We start from the raw sequence: 6326 nt of genomic DNA, 5'->3' as shown, positions 1-6326 counted from the left end.
CTCATTAGAGTTAATAAAAGCCAAGGCTAGTAAGTGAAGAAATTTGGCCTTTTATTTAGGACACAGGTATCTGGACAACACCCAACTAGTCAGCTATTCAAATACTGTTTAATTAATTAAAAGCTTGGAGCTGCCTATTGAAGCTGGATGACTAATTAGACGCATTATTATATAAGTCCTACAAAAGCTTAGAAGTGCCATTCTAAACTTTTCTGGAGAAGCAAAGGAATATAAAACTCAAGGGATGAAATGGAATCTCTGCTTCTGGGCTTTTCCTAAACTACACAAGATACTTATTTCTAATCTTTTAGATAGGTTATTTCACAACCCATAACACCAACTCCATTAATCAAAACATTGTGAGAAAAGTCACATCCATTCCAATTTTTAAACATGATTTCTATTATCAGGAACAACTAAGACAGGAGGGAAATTCAGAAGATGGATACTCATTGGAGCCATCACAATTATATTAATAATAATGGCTCTGGAGTTCAGTTTAGCTACTTATTCTCTATTAACTTTTGGGGGTGGTTTTCTACCTTCCACTATAAACAATGCTCTAATGAGTAGAGTGCCCTTTGCCATGTCTTGGTAGTCCAGAGATTCTCATTCCAGGTCTGATTTTACTCTTCTGGTCAATTTTAGTTATTTCTGAGTCTTTAGTTGTCAAAAACAAAAACAAAAACAAAAACAAAACAGGCTCCATATCTATTTTTCCGTTAATTGAGAATGGGCTTTTGAGTAAATCAGATAAACTGATTGATTATAGCAAGCCATGTAGTGTGTTATTTCCTCACAGATCACCATGTAAGTGGTGACAAATGAGCTCAGAGTTAAGTATCTGTGTATAAGCCAAGATCTAGCATCTCAGCTTTACTGTGTTTTTGTTTTTTTATACAGGCCCTGGGGAAAACTGGCTCTTACCAGCACCAATGTGTATGATAACTATACCAGTAAGCCAAAGTAATCATTAAAATGTGAAGAGTAAATTTCTGGTAATAAGAATACAACACATTGGCACAAAACAGTATTTTCAAAAAAAATTATTTTAAATTTGCATCTAATGGAAAATGAGAATGCATTATTATCATTTTTTTTTTCATTTTGGAGATCAGAAAATTGAGGCTTCAGTTAATTAATTTATCCATGATCTTTACCAGAAAGTGGCAGAGCTATGACATGGATCCCTGTCGACGTAGCTTCAAAACTTATGACTTTTAAATCCCTATATCTACTACTCTTTAAATGAAATCATATGTGCTAGAGCTAAAAGGCAGACAAGTTCACATAATAACAGAAAGCCTTGATGTGGTTATGAGAAATGAGGTGGGGGCAGTGGAGGAAGGGGGATTTGGAAAAAGGTGGTCAAGAGGTACAAACTTCCAGTTACAAGATAAATAGGTACCAGGGATATAAAGTAGAGCATGATGATTTTAGTTAACATTGCCGCATAATATACATGAAAGTTGTATGGGAGTAACTCCTCAAACTTCTCATCACAAGGAAAAATATTTATTTTTCTTTTTTGCTTTCTCTTCTTATTGTACCTATTGAGTTGATGGATGGTAACTAGACTTATTGTGGTAATTATTTCACAATATCTATAAGTCCAACCGTCCCGCTGTATGCCTTAAACTTAAACAGTGATGCATGCCAATTGTATCTCTATACAACTGGGGAAAAATTCAATTAAAAAAAAACTTTCTAATACAAAGAGAGGCTGGGTTTATTAGACGAAGAGTTGACATACTTATTTTCTGTTTCTTCGTTTCTTTCTTTCTTTGCTCTTTCAAAACAGGTTTTCCATTAGAATACATATTCTCATACTGTTTAGCTATTGATATCAACTCAGCCACAGAGTACATAATCTTCCTTTGATTGGAGAGTATTCATTCTTTCGTTACATATAATGTACCATCTTCCATTGTTGATTTTTCATATGTTAATCTAAATATGTAAGGTAATAGCTCATTATTTTGCCTGAGCTTCATATTCATAGATGAGTGCAAGGACATTCTAACTATTCTATTCTCTACCATCAAAACTCATTTTTACACATTACACCTTTTAAGAAAAGTAGGGATTGCAGAGGTAAGTAACCATCTTTCTTCTATGAAAACTAATATTGGTTCAGAAAAAAAAATGATGCAAGCTTAGAGTTATTAAAAGTATAATTTTCAAAAAAACCTGAAATGTATGGGGTGCCTGGGTGGCTCAGTCAATTGAGCATTTGACTCTTGGTTTCAGCTTACTTAGGTCATGATCCCAGGGTCATGGGATCAAGCCCTGCCTAAGGGTCCTTGCTGGGCATGGAGCCTACTTGGGATTCTCTCTTTCTCCCTCTTCCCATCTCCTCCACACATGGTCTCTTGCTCTCAACAATAAATAAATAAATTTAAAGAATAAAAATTAAAATATGCTGAAATTAAAATAGGTTGGGTATAAATTTGGTTGATGTCCAAGGCACCTGAGTGGCTCAGTTGGTTGAGCAACTGACTTTCCCTCAGGTTGTGATCTCTCAGTTCACAAGTTCGAGCCCCATGTCAGGCTCTGTGCTGACAGCTCACAGCCTGGAGCCTGCTTCAGATTCTGTCTCCCTCTCTCTTTGCCCCTCCCCCCGATAGTGCTCTGTCTTTGTCTCTCTTTCAAAAATAAACATTAAAAAAAAATTAAATTGGTTGATATCCTATAGGGCAATAAAACCATAACCTGAACGAAATTCATTTGCAATATACCTTTAAAAACAAAACAAAGCAATTTAACACCTAATCTCACAGAGTCTGGGCCCAATCAATAGTAAATAGTGAGTTTAAAAAAATGTGTTATTCCAGAGAATTGCAGAATCTTTGGGAGGAACTCTTAGACAATACTCCACTATATCACTGAAAGGATACACTTTCATTAGTTTGCCTTATTTTCAAGTTGAGATAATTTTTCACACTATTCTCTACCATGTACAAAAAATAGTACTTTGTCTAATACTATGTGTCAACATTTTGTAAATAATATATCATTTGGTTGTCAAATGAATGTGAATAAGCATAAGGTTTTTTATGAAAATGATTATTTCCTTGGGAAAAATTCATATGATATTAAACTTGGATAAAGGACTTCGAATATTTTGAAGGTTATTGATACATATAGCCAAATTCATTTCTACAAGGGATAGGGCTATCTGCACTACTCATGAGGAGTAGTCCACTCTGACCATCATACTGACAGAGTTGGGCCTCATCATTTTAAAAATCATGCAATTTGGTGGGTGCAAAATAAGACCTCATTTCAATCTATCCATATAATATCTGATTACTTATAAAGTTGATATTTTATTTTATTTTACTTTATTTTTTAATATGTATTTATTTTGGGGAGAGCACAAGTGGGGGAGGGGCAGAGAGAGGGAGATAGAGGATCCGAAGCAGGCTGGGCACTGACAGGCTGACAGCATCTAGCCCATGTGTGAATGTGTGGGTTTGAACCCACGAACCATGAACCACGAGATCATGAGATCATGACCTGAGCTGAAGCAGGACACTCAACTGACTGAGCCACCCAAGTGCCCCTAAAGTTCATATTTTAGAACATGATTTTATTATTTTTTCTAATTTGTTACTTGCTTATTTTTCGATCTAAGTATTAGTGCCCATGTTTTCTATTCCTTTCAGCTTCTAATATCTAAAGGACATTAACACTTTGTGTTTAATTCTTACCCATCAAAGGGTTTGTCATAATAGTATTAATAGAATATTTTATGTGAGGAATAATAACATCCTAAATGAGATTCATCTGTGCTAACTTGAAACTCAACATAAGATTATGCTAATAAAGATGTAATGTTGTTTCCTCTTGTTCCATTAAAACTCTCTTAATGAAAAATGAAAACTGTATATACAAGTAATGTTAATAAGGGTGGAGAACCGAAACTACAGGAAACACAGAGATATTTGTAAATGCAAAATTCTTTGTAAATTGACTGCAATCATTATATTAATCAGTAACTATATTAATCATTATATTAATAAGTAAACAGTATAGCTTTAGGGGATTATATTTTGAACAATTTAGAACAACTGGACAATCATCCATAATAGTTAAAATCATTGTTTTTGTGATGTGTTTGTAAAATAAAATAAAAAACTGAAACTAACGTATACTCAAGATTATTTATGTTGTATATAAAGTGTGTGTGTGTGTTTGTGTGTGTGTATGTAACATATATGTATAAAACAAAACATATCATTTCTGCTTTTAGTAGTTTAAAGGCTTTCTCTGGTAACACTACCATAGATCCATTTAAAAGATGAGTATATTTTTGGGGTGCCTGGGTGGGTCAGTCAGTTAAGCCTCCAACTTCAGCTCCGGTCATGATCTCATGGTTCGTGAGTTGGGCCTCTGTGCTGATAGCTCAGAGCCTGGAGCCTGCTTTGGATTCTGTGTGTGTGTGTGTGTGTGTGTGTGTGTGTGTGTGTCTCTTTCTGCCCCTCCCCTGCTCATGCTCTGTCTCTCTCTCTCAAAAATGAGTAAACTTTAAAAAATAAAATAAAAGATGAGTATATTTTCTTAAAATTATCCATTCTTCCAGTAATAGAAGAGAAAGTCATTGAATTGAGGGATTAGCTGTTGTAATGTTTTCTAATTTATAACAATTGGAATTTATATATAATATTTATGTTCAATTAGAAAAAATACATAACAAATTTAAAATAAAATAACGTCATATAAAATGCATATGTGTTTATATACATGTAGAAATATATAAAATATGGAGAACTGGAGAGCAATTATGATAGTAACTATTGGGGGGGAAATGATTTTTTTGAGCTCTGTGAAATCTTGTCTAAATCAATGCATATAAAACTTATAGAAACATTTAAGATCACTTTTGGTTGCTGTTGTTGGGGGTGAGGAGGATTCAAAGAAAGTGTATGCCTGCTTCTTTGTCAAGGTCCAGAGATCCGCGAGCTTGAAGTGTGAGCCAGAGGGAACCCACGGTCCTTAGACTTCCTTTCCCTGGCTCCCTCCCCTAGCCTGGGAAGCCAAGCTGGCGTTGGTGGGAGGAGGGGAAGTGATGGGGCCGGACCAGGGTCAGCAGGAAAGGAGTTGGTGGGGGGCCCGAAATCCTAGCGTCGATGTCCTTGGGGAAATTATGCGGGCCCTGGCCCCTGGACGGCGCTTTCCCACGGCGGCGTGGCGGGAGCAAGGGAGTTCGGTGGCCACTGCACCTTGGCCTCCCGCACCCGCGTCTAGTCGCCCAGCTCTGCCAGGTTGCGCGGGTCGTGGGTTCGATTTCGCGTGGGAACAGGTGATGCCTCCTCTCACCGCTAGACCTTCACTGCGCGCTTCAAGTTCCACGAAATCCTCCAAGTTCACTACTTGAGAGGCAGGAGCACACAGTTGGCTGGCTCTTCCTTCAAACTCACACAGCCCCCAAATCTCAGTAATGTTAAAGATGCGGCAGGGGTCGGTGTAAACACCCCAAATCCCGTCTGGTTCTGACTGCCCGTGCTGTGATCAGCCCTGGAGCACTTTGGTCTTTTAGGTCCTTCAACTTTCGGAAAATGAACTTGAAAAGTGTGGATGCGTGGAGTTGGGGGAAACTCTTAGAATCTTGAACTCGGGGGCTCCTCTGAGTCCACCTTGATCCAGTCTCCGGCTTCGCTCCTCCTCCACGCATTTTAGAGCCCTGAAACCCCTCCCCCCCTCCTCTGGGCAGGGGAATTTTGTGTCGAATCGGTAGACAGAAAGTTCTTGGCCCCCACTCTTGCTTGCTACGATCAGATTACTTCTCACAGACTGGAGCTGGTTGGGAGGTGGGGGTATTTACTTTTAATCCTTTTATATGTGTTCAGTTCACCTTGTGTGGTTGGGTGTGGAAAGCGGGGGAGGGGGGTTTCCCAAGGGAGTGAAATTCCCATTCCATGGGTATTACCATGCCCGTGGGGTTGGCAGTTCTTAAAGTTTAACAAGTCTGCAAATAACTACAGAACACAATAGAGCCCCCCTCCCTTCCTCTCCCTCTCTCTCTCTCTCTCTCTCTCTCCTCTCTCTCTTTCTTTTCCTGCTTCCAAACGCCTTCTCCGAGGCTGAAGCTGGGCAGGTCTCCAAAGGTGCAGCAGCCACAACAATCCAGCAGTTCAAAGTCAGGCAGCAATTGCACAACTACCAGCAACTCTCTGAGCCTGCTGCTAATGAGCTGAAAGCCAGGACCGTCTGAGGAGGTGAAGAGGAAGCTTCCAGCCCTCCTCCCTCCAATTCGAAATCCAGATATCTCCACCCCCCACCCCAGATAACACTGAGATACGGTCCTTGCTATTCGCTTGCCT

The sequence above is a fragment of the Lynx rufus genome, unplaced genomic scaffold (genome assembly GCF_022079265.1).
Source record: "Lynx rufus isolate CCGP_SWC_20201006 ecotype Redwood Valley unplaced genomic scaffold, mLynRuf1.p SCAF_7, whole genome shotgun sequence".
Taxonomy (NCBI): Eukaryota; Metazoa; Chordata; class Mammalia; order Carnivora; family Felidae; genus Lynx; species Lynx rufus.
The sequence above is the reverse complement of the archived record's forward strand: the minus strand, read 5'-3'. Positions refer to the sequence as shown.